The following is a 21,560-nucleotide window of genomic DNA, read 5'->3' on the forward strand; positions in this document are numbered from 1 at the left end:
TACACCAATCAGGTGTAACATTAAAGTCGCTAAAAGTGAATAACATTAATTATCTTGTTATAATGGCACCTGTCAAGGGGTGGGACAGTCAGTTCTTGAAGTTGATGTGTTGGAAGCAGAAAAATAATGGACAAGTCTAAGGATCTGAGCGACTGTGACAAGGGACAAAGTGTGTTGGTTAGATAACTGGGTCAGAGCATCTCCAAATTGGCAGGTCAAGTGGGGTGTTCCTAGTAAGCAGTGGTTAGAACTTGCTAAAAGTGGTGACAGGGTCAATGGTGCTCATAGCTCTTTTATGTGCATGGGTAGTGAAGGCCAGCCTGTCTGGTCAGATCCCACAGAATAGCTACTGTAGTATAAATGACTGAAAACGTTAATGCTGGCATTTATGATATGTCAGAACACATGCTCACTGCATATGGGGCTACGTAACCATAGACTGCTCAAAGTGCTCATGCTAACCCCCGTCCACCTCAAAAAGCACCTACAATGGGCACGTGAGCATTAGAACTAGACTCTGGAGCAAAAGAAGAAAGTGTATTGGTGCATTGTTTACTCAGAAATAGGCTCTGTATACTGTATTGGTTTATTGTGTGGGGTCACTGTTCTGGCTTAATGTGATGGGTCTTGTACATGGGCCATAGGTGGGTATAAGCATTAGTAATTCTGTAGATCACATCCTGCTTATGGTGAAGAGCATATGACAACTGTTCCTTCATTGTTAAAAACTTGTAACCCTGGTATTATTTCCACAAAGGCTGAAAAGAATGTAACGCCCCAAACTATTCTAGTACAGATCAAACATATGCATTTCTGAATTGTTTCTTGTTGGGTCTTCCTCTTTGCCTTTCACTATCTTTTACGTATTTTCAAACAAATGAATAAACTTACTGTACGTGATGGACTAATCAGAATCTACTGTTTAAACATCAGTATGAAACTAAAAGTTTTATATGTGTGCGCGTGAAAATTAGATAATGAATATATAATATAAACAAGTTATTTTTTCCAACCGGCATATTAAACATACATTTCCTAGATTAAACTTTCCATTAGTTAAAATGTATTGCAAATATAATTCTTAAAAAATAACAAGGGAAAATAATTTCCTTTCAGAATTTCATGTGGTCTCTAATGTATTTTTCTTTTACACAAAGGGTGTATACTTCTAAAATAGCTAATTAAACATTTGCTTTGCTATGAGCTTAAGGGTGCAATAATGTAACTAATTTATCAGTATTTAATTGAAATTCATTGCAAAAATTTTTTTGTCTGTCATGCTAAACAAAACTGCTTTGTGGTGAATGGTAATTAAGGGTGAATGTTCTAAGTAGTGTGTTGGGAATTGAATTTATAATGGCAGCTGTGTGCATAATTTCCTTTACACCACCTTAAATGTTTTCTCTTTAAGTTCTTAGGTGTCAATAGCATTGCTTGTCACAAGATAATATAGCTATAAAAATACATAAATTAAAGGGTTTCTACCTATAAAATGTTTTCAGATCCCTACAACTCAATGAAATGTGGAGGAGGGTTTAAGCATTAGTCAGACACTTTGCAAAGAGCAGGAAATTGCTCTTAAAAAGCTGGTTGCTGATTTAGCTCTTTTAGGATTTTTTTTTTTTGCTCTGCTATGTTTTTATATTAATTTCCAGCTTGTCCAGATGGATTTTTGGGGCTTGAGTGTCTCAAGATTTGTGATTATAAGAATGGTTCTCCGATGCAACCACATCACAGGACAAAGCCAATGCATTCCTAGCTGGACTGGAGCCATATGTAACCAACGTCTGTATATCAGTCACTCTTCCAGCACAAACATATTCCAGGACTTCTAAAATCTTCCCTCAGAGGGGTCAGAGACATTAACACTGTTGCTGCTAGAGGGGTCTGTAATATATTCAAGTGCCAAAACAGGATGACTCCTGATTTAAAGGGAGAGTTAATAAAAGCGGCTTCAATGACTAAGAAAGATATATTTTTTGTGTGTAATGTCAAGAAAATCTAAGCAAACTATTTTATAGCATTCATCACACATAAATACATATGAATAATAATGTACTGGATTTGCCATTGAAATAACATTTAGAGAAAATAGCGACTATAAATACTAATTAATCACACAAAATGTGACAAATCCTATTTGATCTTGATGGATCACACACCGCCGTTGTATAGTTAATTCCCAAAATTTACAAAACACTGAATAGAAGAAAAAAAATTACCCCAGTCTGTAGAGGTTATATAATAAAATAAGCACATCAGTCTTCATAAAAGAAACACATATGCCCAGTTAAATGTAGTCAGGAATTTAATGGTTATACATACATGTGTGTCAGTGTACAAGATGTTATATTCTAAATAATTATAATCATAAATAACACACAACATGACAAATGCTGTAGTATAGTTAAGGTAACTATCTGGTACAAAAAATGCTCTTAGTATTAAGTACTAATTAATATACATTTTAGAATACTATTGTCATTGCAATTATTTTGAATACTGGTAAAGTTAACAAATGATTACAGTAACAACATAGATATATTGGTACAGTGTACTGTTTTCTGGACTGTGTGCCCAATAACTGTAATGCAGAACCTACAGATTGTGTCATTGCATTAATAGAATCTGCAATGTCATTCGTTAGTTTCAAAATGGTGTTGATTTGCATTGTTTAATTATTTTTCTTCATTTTACTTGTGAAGCTTCTCTGCACAATGTCATAGCTATAAGGAATATGTAAAAAAACAAGAGCATTATTTAGATCTTGTATAGGCAACACATGGACAGCTGTTGTGTCATTATGGCAGGGTCAATTGATGTGGCCCCAGGGCAAAGGTTCATTTCTAGGCCCCTATACCCTTTGTAAAATATGAAAGTAAACTGTATCCCCAAAGAGCAATGTATTATGTTTTTTATCAAGAGACTAACACAAGACTGATGTGATGCAAATTATATTGGTTGATGGTTACTTATGTTTTTAGAATATTGGGATTAGATGTCAGAGCTCTATTAGGACTCAGAAACTATTTGGAGTTTTATCTAATTTAACATTAGGCATATTTGGATTATAGATAAAGCATAATGCTGCATTTTTTCTAAATATAGTCAGTTTAGTTGAATCACATTGGTTACATACATTTTTCTTGTTTACATTTTTGGACTTTTGGGGTAAAATGCTGATGTGAGCTGCAGTTGTGGGGCAATTTATCAATGTTTCTATTAGAGTTGGAAATGTATATACAGTACATTAACTCCTGGTATTTTTTTTATATTTAAAGATTAATTTTTTTTATTTAAAATTCTTATCTTTCTACTTCTAATCTAAGATCTTATAGTGCCTTATTTATCCATGCAAGTATGATTGTGGTTCCAAGTAAATGCCCTTTTTGGCCTTTTATTTAATCTGCACCTCTGTACAAATTCCAGTATTCCTTGCACTACAGAACAGTGTATGTTGTTGTTGTTGCTATTGTTGTTAATAATATTATTATTATTATTATTATCATCATCATTATTATTACTAATAGTATGAATAATATTAATAATAATAATAATAATAATAATAATAATAATAATAATTATTATTATTATTACATACAGCAGGGTATCTGTCATATAATTCCACAACCGCAGGCTACAGGTTACATAATTGCCTTTTGTAACTGTATAATATAAGGTAATAATAAGAGAACTATCTCTGTGGCAAATAATATTAGTAGTAATAATGTTTAATGCAATTATGGTTATCCTTTATAATACTGCCATATGTACTATAGTTATAGGTACTAGAGAAGCTATGAGATTAGGAGATAGAACATTTATAGAGAGATTTTGGCATATTTGCTCTTCTATGTCAAATATTGTGACACTTTTTACTTTCCAGACATAAGTAATCCTTTATGAGTTATGTAATGCGTGGGACAGATTTATAGTTAGGAAGAATGTGCAGGATACAGTGATTAACAGTGTGGGATGGTTGGATTACGCTGGTTACAAACTGTATAATTATATGAATGGACAGAATATAGCATTTATAATACATTGAGACATTTTTGATATGTATTGTATAATGGAATTCCTACAATGTGTATATAATACTGAGCATGAGGCATGATAGAATGAATAGGATAGAGATTAAAGAGTTCTATACTTAAGTTATATTTATTCCCCCATCATCATTGCAAAGCCTCAATAATATTTACATTTTAAATACCTTTAATGTCTAGTAGATATAGAAAATTCATGTCAGCTGCCATGATATGCGCCATTGGGTGCTGACGGTTAAACTTGTGCATTTACACTGTCTCAGTGTAATATGTGACATGTATTCTTCTACAAAAGGGGATTTGCCTCACAATTATCAAGCTTCAAATATGTATATGGTTGATTTTTGCTGCATATGAAATGACAGGGGCTCCTCTAAGGGTCCAGTAACAGAAATATGGGACATTTAACATTAGGGTGGCCATTCCTGGGATCAGGATCGGCAAGATCCCGGGATCCCAGCCTAAAATTGGCAGGGATTCAATTCAATTCCTCAGACGCTGCCCAGCTCCCTCTGCTCACCTCCCCCTGGCTCCGGTTGGGCGCACTGTGCAGTGTGACGTGTAGTCAGAGGTCATACTGTGCAGCCATCCACCCACCTGCCGGACCTCATTGCCGCCCTGCACTTCCTGGCCACCAGATCTCACAGGAAGTGTCCCACCCTCCCTCCCTCCTGGGATGGTCAGGGCAGGGGGTGGGACACATTGAAAAGCAGCCAATCCCAGGTATTCAAGATACAAGAAATGCATATCACTGGATAATATGGGGGACTGTAAATTGGCAGGCTTCTAGATTTCACACATAACACAGAGATTAATTAATGTGTTTCTATATTTAATTATTTATAAAGCAACAATATATTTTTATTATTAGAAAAATGTATTTATAAGGCACCACAAGTACTTTGCAGCGCCGTACATACGGCACAAATTAGAACAATACAGGGTACACAGAATTTAACATTACAGTAACTGAAAAACTAAAACAGATCACAGGTAACAATTAGCACAACATTTGTCAGTACACAATACAGCTGAGATGTCAGGAAGCAAAGGAGTAATCGTGTATTACTAGCAGACAGGCAGATAAATGGTAACAAGTGAAAGGAGATGTGGCTATAAACAGTCACGGAGTAGGAGAGAACTGTAAATGAAGTGCGAGAAAAGAGGTTTGTGAGCACAGGAGGGAAGAGGGCCCTGCTCCAAGGAGCTTGCAATTTAGGGGGAGGGGGTAGAAAGACAGGTGACATAAGGCACAAGCAAGCGGAAGGTGGCCTGATGGCAGGTAGTGAGCAAGGCAGAGATTGCCCAGGCATGATGCAAGGGGTTGGGATAGCAGCCTCTAGACTAGGTTATACAGAAGGGTACGCTTTGATGAACAGGTGTTTCTTCAGTTTTAAGCTTTGCAAGGTCAGGGACAACGAATGAAATATATCACATGTTCGTACAGGTCAGAATTTTATTTATTTTAATGAATTTCCCATTATGGGGGTGTGAGAAGCCTGGTCCCACCTCCATGTAGCTGCATGTTGTGCAGCCCATGCATCGGTAGCACCCAGGCTTCTTACTGAGAAAGGTTTTTTTTGGGGGGGGGGCATCCTTATAGCCAGAGATGTCATTATGTACCAAAAGATCTTTTAAGTTCTTGTTCCTCATGTAGCTGGGTAATAATGACTTATGCTTCAAAACCGCCAGATCTTTATCTGTGGTAACTACTGGCCAGCAATCCTTTACATGCCTTTTCACATCCCTACTCACCGTTGACCATCCTTGCACAAAAGGGATTTTATTCTGCATCGTGGTGGTTTGTTTAGCCGTCCCCTCCAACAGCTGACTCCTATCCATTCGGAGTACCCTAGCTTTAGTCTGCATCACTTCTGACCAATCGTAACCCCTAGATTTAAATCTAAGGGCCATTTCTTGGATTTCCTTCTCGGTGTTAGCCAAATTATCCCCAGGCGACCAGGGCACGGCAGTGACGGGGGGCGCATCGCACGCCTGAAGCGTGATGACGACATCCACCCCCGCCTATGCTCCGGGCCAGGAAGGACACTGGGCGAGTTGTCGGGTGACCGGCGCATGACAGGGGTTAGGAGTTCAGCATACAGCGATAAGGCGATGACGTCATCCACCCGCGCCGATGCACCTGATCGAGGAGAACGCTGCACGAGGTGAGGGATGGGGTATAAATGTTTGTATTTTGTTCATTGTTCATTTGGTCTGACGAAAGCTGCAATACAGCTGAAACGTTACCTGCAATTCAGGGCGCAGTCACTGTCATTATTTCAGTTGTAGAAGGTCCCCAGGAGTGCCACCCATTTGCACACATATTTCGGGATACAGCCAGGGAAGGCACCAGGGCAGTTGGATATTTAAGCTGAGTGCCGGTCGTGTGGAGGATTATATAGATATATATCTATATCTATATCTATCTATCTATCTATCTATCTATCTATATCTATATATATCTATATATAGGTATAGCTCGGATCGGCACTCTCCATAAAAGTTTAATGATGCTCCGGTGCCCTCTGGAACATGCATCCAGAAATATTCAGTAGATCAATCAGCGGCACTCAGAGACTGAAACAGCCATGAATAAGGTGCTAAGTGCTTTTAACCCATGTAGGCAAAAATAAATGGTCCAACGTTTCGGGGCGCGGACACCCCTTTGTCAGTGTATTTGCTCACCTTGACAAAGGGGCGTCCGCGCCCCGAAACGTTGGACCATTTATTTTTGCCTACATGGGATAAAAGCACTTAGCACCTTATTCATGGCTGTTTTAGTCTCTGAGTGCCGCTGATTGAACTACTGAATATTTCTCTCTCTCTCTCTCTCTCTCTCTCTCTCTCTCTCTCTCTCTCTCTCTCTCTCTCTCTCTCTCTCAAATATATGTATGTGAACATCAAAGTTGTATCTTTTCATCTGCTGATAACATTCACAAATACAAACAGTATGTAAAGTTTCAGCACTAGGGAGGCAGAATAGTGGATGTAACTTTTGGTGTAATTTTCAATTTAAAATCAATGCAATTAGTTCTACTGAATAATGGCTACACTTCATGTACACCTCCACAGCAGCGTTAAGAACTCTCCACATGGCATACAATGGGTGGCCAGACAGGCCAGGCCTCCTTATTCCTTCACAGACATGGAAGCTGCTAGTATTGCAAGTTCAGATGCAGTGAAAAAGAATGAACGAATAGAAATACAGTACACATCACAACATTTCACCATAGAATTGAAACAACTTCTTGATTTCAATTAGTAAAATAGTTCAAATGTTTATACTCAATTATAGATATATAAATTGTACATATATACTTATATACTAAGAGCAATAAAAATAATATATAATGACTAAGTTTTTTTTCTACCTTAAACCTCTGAGACAGCTAGATAGATAGATAGATAGATAGATAGATAGATAGATAGATAGATAGATAGGTACAAATACTGCAATATGAGGAATAATCTTAAACTTTATGTTACTTTCTAGTAGACAGTTAGTAGTAGTACTACTACTACCAGGACTGCCATCCGAAATTATGGGATCCAAGACTGACAAAATAGACAGGGCCCCTTCCTCCCAAAAAATAAGAATTTACTTACCGATAATTCTATTTCTCGTAGACCGTAGTGGATGCTGGGGACTCCGTAAGGACCATGGGGAATAGCGGCTCCGCAGGAGACTGGGCACATCTAAAGAAAGCTTTAGGACTATCTGGTGTGCACTGGCTCCTCCCCCTATGACCCTCCTCCAAGCCTCAGTTAGGATACTGTGCCCGGACGAGCGTACACAATAAGGAAGGATTTTGAACCCCGGGTAAGACTCATACCAGCCACACCAATCACACCGTACAACTTGTGATCTGAACCCAGTTAACAGCATGATAACAGAGGAGCCTCTAGAAAAGATGGCTCACTACAGCAATAACCCGATTTTTTTTTTTTTTTTTGGTAACAATAACTATGTACCAGTATTGCAGACAATCCGCACTTGGGATGGGCGCCCAGCATCCACTACGGACTACGAGAAATAGAATTATCGGTAAGTAAATTCTTATTTTCTCTAACATCCTAAGTGGATGCTGGGGACTCCGTAAGGACCATGGGGATTATACCAAAGCTCCCAAACGGGCGGGAGAGTGCGGATGACTCTGCAGCACCAAATGAGAGAACTCCAGGTCCTCCTCAGCCAGGATATCAATTTTGTAGAATTTTACAAACGTATTTGCTCCTGACCAAGTAGCTGCTCGGCAAAGTTGTAAAGCCGAGACCCCTCGGGCAGCCGCCCAAGATGAGCCCACCTTCCTTGTGGAGTGGGCATTTACAGATTTTTGGCTGTGGCAGGCCTGCCACAGAATGTGCAAGCTGAATTGTACTACAAATCCAACGAGCAATAGTCTGCTTAGAAGCAGGAGCACCCAGCTTGTTGGGTGCATACAGGATAAACAGCGAGTCAGATTTCCTGACTCCAGCCCTCCTGGAAACATATATTTTCAGGGCCCTGACAACGTCTAGCAACTTGGAGTCCTCCAAGTCCTTAGTAGCCGCAGGCACCACAAATAGGTTGGTTCAGGTGAAACGCTGAAACCACCTTAGGGAGAAACTGAGGACGAGTCCTCAATTCCGCCCTGTCCGAATGGAACATCAGATAAGGGCTTTTTCAGGATAAAGCCGCCAATTCTGACACGCTCCTGGCCCAGGCCAGGGCCAACAGCATGACCACTTTCCATGTGAGATATTTTAACTCCACAGATTTAAGTGGTTCAAACCAATGTGACTTTTGGAACCCAAAACTACATTGAGATCCCAAAGTGCCACTGGAGGCACAAAAGGAGGCTGTATATGCAGTACCCCTTTTACAAACGTCTGAACTTCAGGGACTGAAGCTAGTTCTTTTTGGAAGAAAATTGACAGGGCCGAAATTTGAACCTTAATGGACCCCAATTTCAGGCCCATAGACACTCCTGTTTGCAGGAAATGTAGGAATCGACCCAGTTGAATTTCCTCCGTCGGGCCTTACTGGCTTCGCACCACGCAACATATTTTCGCCAATTGCGGTGATAATGTTTTTGCGGTTACATCCTTCCTGGCTTTGATCAGGATAGGGATGACTTCATCCGGAATGCCTTTTTTCCTTCAGGATCCGGCGTTCAACCGCCATGCCGTCAAACGCAGCCGCGGTAAGTCTTGGAACAGACAGGGTCCTTGCTGGAGCAGGTCCCTTCTTAGAGGTAGAGGCCACGGATCCTCCGTGAGCATCTCTTGAAGTTCTGGTTACCAAGTCCTTCTTGGCCAATGCGGAGCCACGAATATAGTGCTTACTCCTCTCCATCTTATCAATCTCAGTACCTTGGGTATGAGAGGCAGAGGAGGGAACACATACCCTGACTGGTACACCCATGGTGTTACCAGAGCGTCTACAGCTATTGCCTGAGGGTCCCTGGACCTGGCGCAATACCTGTCGAGTTTTTCCCAACGGTTTATAATCATGTGGAAGACTTCTGGGTGAAGTCCCCACTCTCCCGGGTGGAGGTCGTGCTGAGGAAGTCTGCTTCCCAGTTGTCCACTCCCGGAATGAATACTGCTGACAGTGCTATCACATGATTTTCCGCCCAGCGAAGAATCCTTGCAGCTTCTGCCATTGCCCTCCTGCTTCTTGTGCCACCCTGTCTGTTTACGTGGGTGACTGCCGTGATGTTGTCCGACTGGATCAACACCGGCTGACCTTGAAGCAGAGGTCTTGCTAAGCTTAGAGCATTGTAAATGTCCCTTAGCTTCAGGATATTTATGTGAAGTGATGTCTCCAGGCTTGACCATAAGTCCTGGATATTCCTTCCCTGTGTGACTGCTCCCCAGCCTCGCAGGCTGGCATCCGTGGTTACCAGGACCCAGTCCTGAATGCCGAATCTGCGGCCCTCTAGAAGATGAGCACTCTGCAACCACCACAGGAGGGACACCCTTGTCCTTGGTGACAGGGTTATCCGCTGATGCATCTGAAGATGCGACCTGGACCATTTGTCCAGCAGGTCCCACTGGAAAGTTCTTGCGTGGAATCTGCCGAATGGGATTGCTTCGTAGGAAGCCACCATTTTACCCAGAACCCTTGTGCATTGATGCACTGAGACTTGGCTCGGTTTTAGGAGGTTCCTGACTAGCACGGATAACTCCCTGGCTTTCTCCTCCGGGAGAAACACCTTTTTCTGGACTGTGTCCAGGATCATCCCTAGGAACAGAAGACAAGTCGTCGGAACCAGCTGCGATTTTGGAATATTGAGAATCCAACCGTGCTGCAGCAACACTACCTGAGATAGTGCTACACCGACCTCCAACTGTTCCCTGGATCTTACCCTTATCAGGGAATTGTCCAAGTAAGGGATAACTAAATTCCCTTCCTTCGAAGGAATATCATCATTTCGGCCATTACCTTGGTAAAGACCCGGGGTGCCGTGGACCATCCATACGGCAGCGTCTGAACTGATAGTGACAGTTCTGTACCATAAACCTGAGGTACCCTTGGTGAGAAGGGTAAATTTTGACATGAAGGTAAGCATCCTTGATGTCCCGAGACATCATGTAGTCCCCTTCTTCCAGGTTCGCAATCACTGCTCTGAGTGACTCAATCTTGAATTTGAACCTCTGTATGTAAGTGTTCAAAGATTTTAGATTTAGAATCGGTCTCACCGAGCCGTCCGGCTTCGGTACCACAACAGTGTGGAATAATACCCCGTTCCCTGTTGCAGGAGGGGTATCTTGATTATCACCTGCTGGGAATACAGCTTGTGAATGGCTTCCAAAACTGTCTCCCTGTCAGAAGGAGACATCGGTAAAGCCGACTTTAGGAAACGGCGAGGGGGAGACGTCTCGAATTCTAATTTGTACCCCTGAAATATCACCTGAAGGATCCAGGGGTCTACTTGCGAGTGAGCCCACTGCGCGCTGAAATTCATTGAGACGGGCCCCCCACCGTGCCTGATTCTGCTTGTATAGCCCCAGCGTATACTGAGGGCTTGGCAGAGGCGGGAGAGGGTTTCTGTTCCTAGGAACTGGCTGATTTCTGCAGCCTTTTTCCTCTCCCTCTGTCACGGGGCAGAAATGAGGAACCTTTTGCCCGCTTATCCACGAAAAGACTGCGCCTGATAATACGGCGTCTTCTCATGTTGAGAGGCGACCTGGGGTACAAACGTGGATTTCCCAGCTGTTGCCGTGGCCACCAGGTCTGAAAGACCGACCCCAAATAACTCCTCCCCTTAATAAGGCAATACTTCCAAATGCCGTTTGGAATACGCATCACCTGACCACTGACGTGTCCATAACCCTCTACTGGTAGAAATGGACAACGCACTTAGACTTGATGCCAGTCGGCAAATATTCCGCTGTGCATCACGCATATATAGAAATGCATCTTTTAAATGCTCTATAGGCAAAAATATACTGTCCCTATCTAGGGTATCAATATTTTCAGTCAGGGAATCCGACCACGCCAACCCAGCACTGCACATCCAGGCTGAGGCGATTGCTGGTCGCAGTATAACACCAGTATGTGTGTAAATACATTTTAGGATACCCTCCTGCTTTCTATCAGCAGGATCCTTAAGGGCGGCCATCTCAGGAGAGGATAGAGCCCTTACAAGCGTGTGAGCACTTTATCCACCCTAGGGGGTGTTTCCCAACGCACCCTAACCTCTGGCGGGAAAGGATATAATGCCAATAACATTTTCGAAATTATCAGTTGTTATCGGGGGAAACCCACGCATCATCACACACCTCATTTAATTTCTCAGATTCAGGAAAACTACAGGTAGTTTTTCCTCACCGAACATAATACCCCTTTTTGGTGGTACTCGTATTATCAGAAATGTGTAAAACATTTTTCATTGCCTCAATCATGTAACGTGTGGCCCTACTGGAAGTCACATTTGTCTCTTCACCGTCGACACTGGAGTCAGTATCCGTGTCGGCGTCTATATCTGCCATCTGAGGTAACGGGCGCTTTAGAGCCCCTGACGGCCTATGAGACGTCTGGACAGGCACAAGCTGAGTAGCCGGCTGTCTCATGTCAACCACTGTCTTTTATACAGAGCTGACACTGTCACGTAATTTCTTCCAACAGTTCATCCACTCAGGTGTCGACCCCCTAGGGGGTGACATCACTATTACAGGCAATCTGCTCCGTCTCCACATCATTTTTCTCCTCATACATGTCGACACAAAAGTACCGACATACAGCACACACACAGGGAATGCTCTGATAGAGGACAGGACCCCACTAGCCCTTTGGGGAGACAGAGGGAGAGTTTGCCAGCACACACCAGAGCGCTATATATATACAGGGATAACCTTATATAAGTGTTTTTCCCCTTATAGCTGCTGTATAGTTAATACTGCGCCTAATTTGTGCCCCCTTCTCTTTTTTAACCCTTTCTGTAGTGTAGTGACTGCAGGGGAGAGCCAGGGAGCTTCCCTCCAACGGAGCTGTGAGGGAAAATGGCGCCAGTGTGCTGAGGAGATAGGCTCCGCCCCCTTATCGGCGGCCTTATCTCCCGTTTTTCTATGTATTCTGGCAGGGGTTAAATGCATCCATATAGCCCAGGAGCTATATGTGATGCATTTTTTTGCCATCCAAGGTGTTTTTATTGCGTCTCAGGGCGCCCCCCCCCCAGCGCCCTACACCCTCAGTGACCGGAGTGTGAAGTGTGCTGAGAGCAATGGCGCACAGCTGCAGTGCTGTGAGCTACCTTGTTGAAGACAGGACGTCTTCTGCCGCCGATTTTCCGGACCTCTTCTGCCTTCTGGCTCTGTAAGGGGGCCGGCGGCGCGGCTCTGGGACCCATCCAAGCTGGGCCTGTGATCGTCCCTCTGGAGCTAATGTCCAGTAGCCTAAGAAGCCCAATCCACTCTGCACGCAGGTGAGTTCGCTTCTTCTCCCCTTAGTCCCTCGATGCAGTGAGCCTGTTGCCAGCAGGTCTCACTGAAAATAAAAAATCTAAACTAAAACTTTCACTAAGAAGCTCAGGAGAGCCCCTAGTGTGCACCCTTCTCGTTCGGGCACAGAGATCTAACTGAGGCTTGGAGGAGGGTCATAGGGGGAGGAGCCAGTGCACACCAGATAGTCCTAAAGCTTTCTTTAGATGTGCCCAGTCTCCTGCGGAGCCGCTATTCCCCATGGTCCTTACGGAGTCCCCAGCATCCACTTAGGACGTTAGAGAAAAAGATTTTGCCGCTCTGTTCCACCCCTATGTGATGTCATACATTGTGACATTACATAAAAGTGGAGTGTTGCGGACCTACAGGAACGGTTTACAGAAATCTGATGCGCAGATGAGTTTTGTTTTAAGAGGTCCTCCTTGTACATCAGACTGCTGTTGATTTACAGACTGATGCAGTTCTACCAGTATTGGTGGTAGGAGCCAGGTGTAGGCCCCCCTCTTTGTAAGGTCCCGGGACCCCAGTCTCCACAGTCCCCCCCCTGATGGCTGCCCTGACTACTACTAGTACTGCTACTACTGCTACAGTACTTCTACTGCTACTACTACTGCTGCTACTGTTACTACTGCTGCTGATACTATTACTATTATTACTGTTATTATTATTAATACTGCTGCTGCTGCTGCTACCAAAGATGGTGCCGGGGTGTGTGGCACCCAGTGCAGTAAATAGTCTCCCCTTCAGCATGCGCTATCAGATAGCGGGCATGGTCTAGCAAGGAGGTGGAGTCGCCTTGCAAGTAGCCCATGCTTTCTTAAATCTGGGGGCTTGGCCTCATTGGAAGGGGGCATGGCCTTGTGGGAAGCCGACATAACATCACTCCATGGCAGGGGCGTTTTAAGAGGAGGGGACCCGCATGATGCCTCCGCCTTGGGCCCCCTCCTCTCCAGCAGCAGTAGGCTTTGGCATAATGCCAGAGTCTACTGCACATGCTCAGGTCCCTGGGAACACGGCGCTCGCACCTTGTTCCCGAGGACACCTTCAGTGCACATGCGCAAATAACATGGAAATGGTCGCTGGACTCCGGAGGAGTAAGTATAATATATGGGCGCAGCATTTGCATGTGGGCCCCCCTGGACCCAGGGGCCCGTGTACACCGCACACACTACACCCATTATAGAAATGCCTATGCTCTGTGGCCATGCCAAGCATTCCCTGGGCTGCCCCCAGATACTCTGGCTGAACTGCTGACACCTAATTCAGTTACAGTAGCCAGACGCTGCAGGAGAATGTGCAGCACCCGGCTCCCTGTCACTGAAGTGGAGCTGGCATTTTGGTGTCATCCCCTGGAAGGGTCCCAGGCGCAGTCAGCAACCCCCATGTGATGCCTCTGGCTACTACTACTACTGCTATCATTTTGAATACTGTTATACTATTTGTTTTCTGCTGATTAAACTTATCAGCAGTCCTAAAGGTTGCATGTTTTGTAAACAGCAGCAACATCAGTATATCTGGCCTCGATATATACATGTGTAACATATATCCTGATAATACAATTTTAGTCTCTCTCCCCTCAGAAAATCACTGCAAAACACTATGCGATGCTTGCAACATTTGTTTCCCTCAGCAGCTGGCCCCCTCCAACAGATCTGGGCCACGGTAATCAGCAACCACTTCCCACTTTCTCAGCACCCCTGGTGATACCAGAACTGACTGCGCACTGTACAAGATGGTGCAGTAGACTCTGAGTAATAACGCTCTTCACGAGTAAAGCCAGTTGGTCTAACTTCCACACAGAGCATATTCTAGTCAACAATTATCTGACACACTTTAAAAAGAAAACATAAAGATATAGCATTTATACTATTTTCATTTATGTTTAGTTTTTATCATTAACTATGCATTGCATTGGACATAGGGGGTCATTCCGAGTTGTTCGCTCGCAAGCTGCTTTTAGCAGCTTTGCACACGCTAAGCCGCTGCCTACTGGGAGTGAATCTTAGCTTATCAAAATTGCGAACGAAAGATTAGCAGAATTGCGAATAGACACTTCTTAGCAGTTTCTGAGTAGCTCCAGACTTCCTGGTTTGACGTCACAAACACACCCAGCGTTCGTCCAGACACTCCTCCGTTTCTCCAGCCACTCCCGCGTTTTTCCCAGAAACGGTAGCGTTTTTTCACACACACCCATAAAACGGCCAGTTTCCGCCCAGAAACACCCACTTCCTGTCAATCACATTACGATCACCAGAACGAAGAAAAAACCTCGTAATGCCGTGAGTAAAAAACCTAACTGCATAGCAAATTTACTTGGCGCAGTCGCACTGGGGACATTGCGCATGCGCATTAGCGACTAATCGCTCCGTTGCAAGAAAAAAATAACGAGCGAACAACTCGGAATGACCCCCATAGAACACTCTTGAATCAACGATGTGTTGCAAAAAATATATCGCTTCCCCAAATTACAAAAATTGCTAATTCTCTTGGCCATTTAATTCTGTTTTAGAATAACAAGTGCCTAAGTAAAAGTTATTCATAGAGTATCTCTGATGTATTGTCTGAGTTTCATGGCATTTTACGATATGACAAACTAAAATGTCCCACATATGTAGGCAGTAATAGGCACTCTCTTACTAATGTCTTCTGCGGATATCTGCACAATACAATGTTTCCACTACATGACAAAGGACACAATTCAATATGGACAAATGTCTCTGTTTAAGAACCATGAAAGTTTATTCCATCCGTAGTAAAATCTCTTTATGCTCACATGTAGTCTCTAGTGATTTGTGCTGTTGTTTTAGTTGATCTTACCTGACTTGATTCTATGATTTCTTTGGCTTTTTTTGTTTTGTTTTACGTGTGACAAGAAAATTGCAGCTTGCCCTTGACAGTCAGACACAAATTGACTGAACAAAACAAAATAAAACAGTGGAGTAATTCTAAAGTAAATGTAATCAAACTGAAATCCCACCAGGCCCTGGACTTCAGCAGACAAAGGCTTTATTCAATAACACTTTCTCGCTGCATTCGCAATAGAGTGCCTACTAAAACAAATTGAATTCATTGCCGTATACATCCTCTCCTGTTTCTTTGCTTTCCACATATCTTGAGATAAATACTGTATGTCACCATTTAAAAAATGCACCTGTCGAGTTGTTTATGTGGGGAACCATATATAAATGATTCATATTATTTTATGTAGGTAAATATTACATTTATACCAATTTAGACTAGAGAGTATTAGCAATTATCCAGCAAATAAGAGTTTATTTATCAGTATGCCCCTTCATCAGTGTTATGAATGTATGGACTCCAGTAATACAGTATGGACCCCAGAAGTGGCAGTACATAAGCTGTCTTTGGCCTAAACAGCACAGTTAATACAGAAAAACCTAACAGCCAAACCTGGGTGTCACTACACATCTGTGGTTGCTGGTATAGCCACTTATTCTAGTTTGCTAAATGGGCAATGCCTATGTAAGACAGAATACTGTATACAATAATTGCCCCACTTTCAACACTTTGTTAGTCCCTTGCTCTCTAAAATAGATGCTTGGGAGTGAATAAAAGTCTACCTATGTCTGAGGTTACTTTAGACTGTACAACCGGCAACCGTGGAGATGGTCAGGGTGATTTTCCTTCACCCCGAAGCAGATTGCACGATGTATTAAACTGCATCAGTTTGCACATTATATCTTGCACATTATATCTTATAACCAGAAGATGATGCATGTGACCTGCAGCACCGCGCAATTGGGCATACACATTATTATAAACGCACAATCTGTTGTTCCGTTACAGCAAGTCATGGCATTATTGCTCTAATGTATATCCGACCTTAGGGACATATTTAACAACAAGTGATATTCTAGTTATCACTCATTACTAATCTTAAATGGTGGTCCAGCCAATCTGCTTACAACTGTCATGTGTTTGAAAAATTACAGTTAAGAACTGATTGGTAGAATCACCATTTAAGATTAGTAACAAGTGATAACTAGAATATCACTCGTTGTTAAATCTGCCCCTAAATATAGCAAACGAAAATTTGAATTTCAATCCATTTTATTGATCAATTTACTTAGCAATGTCACCTATCGGATCTCTGCCCGTAATACTTCCTAAGGAGGTTTATAATATGCAAAGATGCATAATGTTTATTATGTTTTAATGTGCTTACTATCTGAAATCAATTTGAAAATAACCAAAAGCGCATACAGATCTATCAAAAAAACACTTTTTATTAGCTTATTTCTCTTTTCAGGAAACGGTATGGAGCTCAGTGCAGATAAATCAGTTGCTGATCCACAGTCATTGAATTCTGAAAATATTAAATCCTAGTTGGCACCTCCAGATTGATGATGTTTGAAAATGAAAAGTTACAAAGAGTAACTGTTTCTCAGCTATTCATTTTAGTGAATCTTATTGCACCACAGTCAATGCAGGAATAGAGAAGTTATATAAGCAATATTAGTCCATTCAACATGACCCCTTCCACCAGGTACAAAATGCTCTGCTCCTGGACTTCCCTCATAACTTACAATTACAGTCACCTGTGATGAACTGATTAATTGATGAGAGAGTTTTAATATTGGTGACTGCAATGAAAATGTAAGTAGTTGTAGAGAGTTTTGTACTCGGTGGCAGGGGTCATGTTGGAGAGTCTTGAATATTAGACTAAATAATTTTCTGGTTTGCGAGATAAATAAAGGTCATAAAAAAACCACAAATCTAACAGAATTTATTGACATATCCAACTGACTATGGAGCAGGGACTATTAGGTGATGATATCACCAACTTATCATTTGTGTAGACTATATGACGCTAAATATATTAATATATTTTTGTACACATGGATGCTTTGTGATTATAATGCTTAATACACAATAAACAATAATGTTTAGAAAATGTCTCTCTGTTCCATCTTTGCCAATGCCATCAATCAGCCCACGTGGATTAAATATATTGAATTGATTCTAGATTGACTCAAATTATTGCCAACCAACCCACTATTTTATATTTACAGTGTATGTATTATACTAGCTGTTTGAGATTAGTGGCCTGTTCTTATGCATGACATGACACCTATGCATGTCACCCATTATCCAGACTCACATCCAGTAGGGACTGATGCAGAGTTGACCACAAGTTGCTGTAAGTGCTCCAGCATTATGTGCACACAAATAAATGAGCCCTATCCTTGGTGCAAATAATACATCTGAACACAGGCAAATGTCTAATTACGTTTGCTCTGCATTCCCCGCAATCTCATCAACACTGAACATTGCCTGAATGAGAGCACCCCATCGCCGCACAGTTACACCTCTTCAGTTGCAAGGGGAGATGCGAAATGTGCACTAATTAGCATCACCCATATTTGTTTTGTATGATTCATTCAAAAACATGTGCAGGATTCTCTCCCTGCAAATGGGCATACTATACATTAATTTATGCACCAGCCCCATTTATTTGCATGATTTACTATAGTGAGAATTACATGTAGTTTTGCATGTAGTGGCACCTGGCCTCTACGGGAAGCAATAGCACAATTTGTCACAACAAGGAGTGCCCTCTCTTTATGTGTATATATACAGTTCTAAAACTGTGCTGTGTGAACTAGATAGAGTTATGTGCAGCATACGCGCACGCAGGGGGGGTTTCCGAGTACCTGGAAACCCCCCCTGCCCGCCGATCCATCGCGCCGCTGACCGATATTTATTTATTTATTTTGACACGGAGGAGCTCCGCAGGCTGTCTGTATCATGCGGCAGCTACCTCCTCCAATACACTGAGATGCTGGCTGAATGGACACTAGAGGGAGCTGCAGCGCACAGCTCTTGTCAGCATCAGGAAGCTACCATGGAGCTTTGATGCAGAGAGCTGGCCAGGTGAGGCTCCACGGACTCTGAAGCAAGCCACCAGGTGTGTGTCTCACAAGTTAGGGGGTGCTGATGGGTCCCGAGGGGGAGGAGTGGAAGGGGGTCTGATGCTGGCCGGGTCAGTGCTCAGACACTGTATTCCACTCTGCAAAAGAGTGTACAGTATATTTAGAATCAGAGGCCTGGGGATGTGGGGAGGGGGGGTTACTTTAATAAATAATGGTGGTTTATTATCTCTAAATGATGGTGGCTTTGTTTTGTTTTTTAACCTTATTGTGAAAGAGGTGTGTACGTGTGACAGTGTATCTGTGTGTGTAACATAAATGTATATTTACTGCATATACTGTAACTGTGTGTGTATTTATGACATTCAGGTGTGCTATATAAAGCTATATGTGAGTGTGTTTGTGACATACATGTGTGCTATGTGTGTGTGTGTGTGTGTGTGTGTGTGTGTATGAGCGAAGGTTGGTGCTATCAAGGGAGTGCCGTGTGTGTGTGTGTATGTATGTGTATATATATATATATATATATATATACACACACACACACAAACACACACACACACACAGGACACACGCACACCCACACATACTTGTTTTTCTATCCTCATCGGGACATATGTCTGGAACCTTCCTCATGGGGACCTATTCAGGAATACCAGCCTAATGAGGACACCCACATAACTGATTTATTTTCGGGTTTAATTAGAGATAGAGGAAACGTGTATTCAGCAGCAGATACATTTTATTCAGGAAAGGTTCTTTCTCATTTCAGCAGTAATTCGGTTCTTAATGTAAAACTTAACCGAGAGCCAGTTCCGAGCCTTCAGCGCTTGTCGTTCTGCCCTTAGGCACGCATCACAGTCATTCTTGCCCGGCACCTTGAATGAGCGAATGAACCGAATCATGCGACGTTCAACAGCTTTCACTTCTGCTGGGGTCCACGGATTGCGCTTGGTACCCCTTCTGTCACCTGTGCGGGAGAAGAAAGGTCAGTCACCACGCAACGCCACCACCAGTCATGGACGCATCTCAAATGGAATGGACAGTCACACCCACCTTTAGCTGCACCTCCATCCACCGCCGACACCACGCTGCCAGCTTCTTTTCCCATGTGCCCCATGGGAACCTCAGTATCCTGACTCTCTGGCTCATCCCCAGAGTCATCGCTCACCACCTGGATCGGCTCTGTGGATAGAGAAGGACAGGGAAACCGATCACACCAGCCCACTTAGACAGTCAGTCCCTGGAGCCACACTGTCAAGTGATACCTACCGTTTGGATCAATGGAGATCTCTTCCAGATTGTGGCCCCGGAATTCAGCCATTCTCCCTTGCTCGAGAGCCAGAAACAGCTTGCTCAACTTGGCCAGTTGAAGGGTACCCTCCGGGAGGCGGTAATAATGCCGGTGCACCCGAATATCATGTCCAAGGAAATCAGCAAGCTGATCCATCTCTGTATCGCTCAGGTTGAGGACTCTGGAAAGTGTAGCCACATGCTTCCGTAGGCGGGTGGAAGATAATGCTTCGGGGTGCTTGGCCCCACACTCCCGGGCGTAGAGACGTATGCAGTCGGATCCCCTATAATGGGACATGGCTGTTGGCCTAGCAAACATGTAGATATTGTGTGGGGTCACACCACATTCTGTCCGCTTCTCTATGAGGAGCTCCATCGCTTTCTGCATGCTTGGGGATAGCAGGACAGGGACTTTCCTGCCTCTTTTCCCAGGAATCTCAATACGGGAGAAGTGACGACAGAGTGCCTTCTCCAGCTCTGACAGGGCCTGGGCCACATCACCCTGCAAATCGGCTGTGTGCCGTAAATCGAAGGAGGAGAGCAGCATCTTGGAAACCTCACCTTCTCTCCTGCGGTTGAAGAGAATCAGCTGCGTGAGGGTAACTTTGGCCAACATGGACCACTGCTGTTTGGAAGGGTGGGCGGACAACTCATCGATGTACTCTCGCTGACGGTCAAGGAGGTACAGGTTCAAGCGCTTAACATCATCAGTGAAGGGCAGAAGCAGCGGTGCATTCCATTTTATCTCTCGAAGTGTCTTCAGGGCAGCAGTGGAGATTAGCTCGCTCCACCTCGCCTCATAAATTTTCCGAAAGTTTCGGGCACGCTCCTCTGTCAGGGCACTGCCCTCCATCAGTGCCTGACACTCCACCATAGCTGAAATCTTCTGCAAGCTGTGTCCCACCTTCAGAGCCAACGAGGGTATTTTATATGTATTGGTGCGGTCATCGTAACCGGCCAGGCTCCTCACAGCATGCACCACTTGCAGGAAATTCTGTGGGCAAATGAAATCTTCCATACACCGCAACGGTGTGACCTTCATCGCCTTCAGCAGAAGCCGCCCCACCTCTCTGAGCTTCTGACGGATGTAATCATGCTTGCTGACATCAGACCCCAGACGGTTATAGAGGTGCTGACCGAACTGCATAATCCAGCGGTCCCCTTTGATTACCGGTACCACATCATCATAATTCATTTCGCTCAGCAACTTCCAGAGGCCAGTGCCAACATCTTTCGGGAGCGGTGTGGCGTAAGTGAAGAGACCCTGCACCCTGGTTCTTCCAGGTTTGGGGCTGACACTTTTGCGGAGCGGGCACCTCTTCACATGGCGCCACAGGTGCTTCCTGGAGAATAGCCCTTTACATTTTACACAGTGCATGAAATCTTGGGGAGCCGTTGC

Source organism: Pseudophryne corroboree, chromosome 4 (assembly GCF_028390025.1).
Source record: "Pseudophryne corroboree isolate aPseCor3 chromosome 4, aPseCor3.hap2, whole genome shotgun sequence".
NCBI lineage: Eukaryota > Metazoa > Chordata > Amphibia > Anura > Myobatrachidae > Pseudophryne > Pseudophryne corroboree.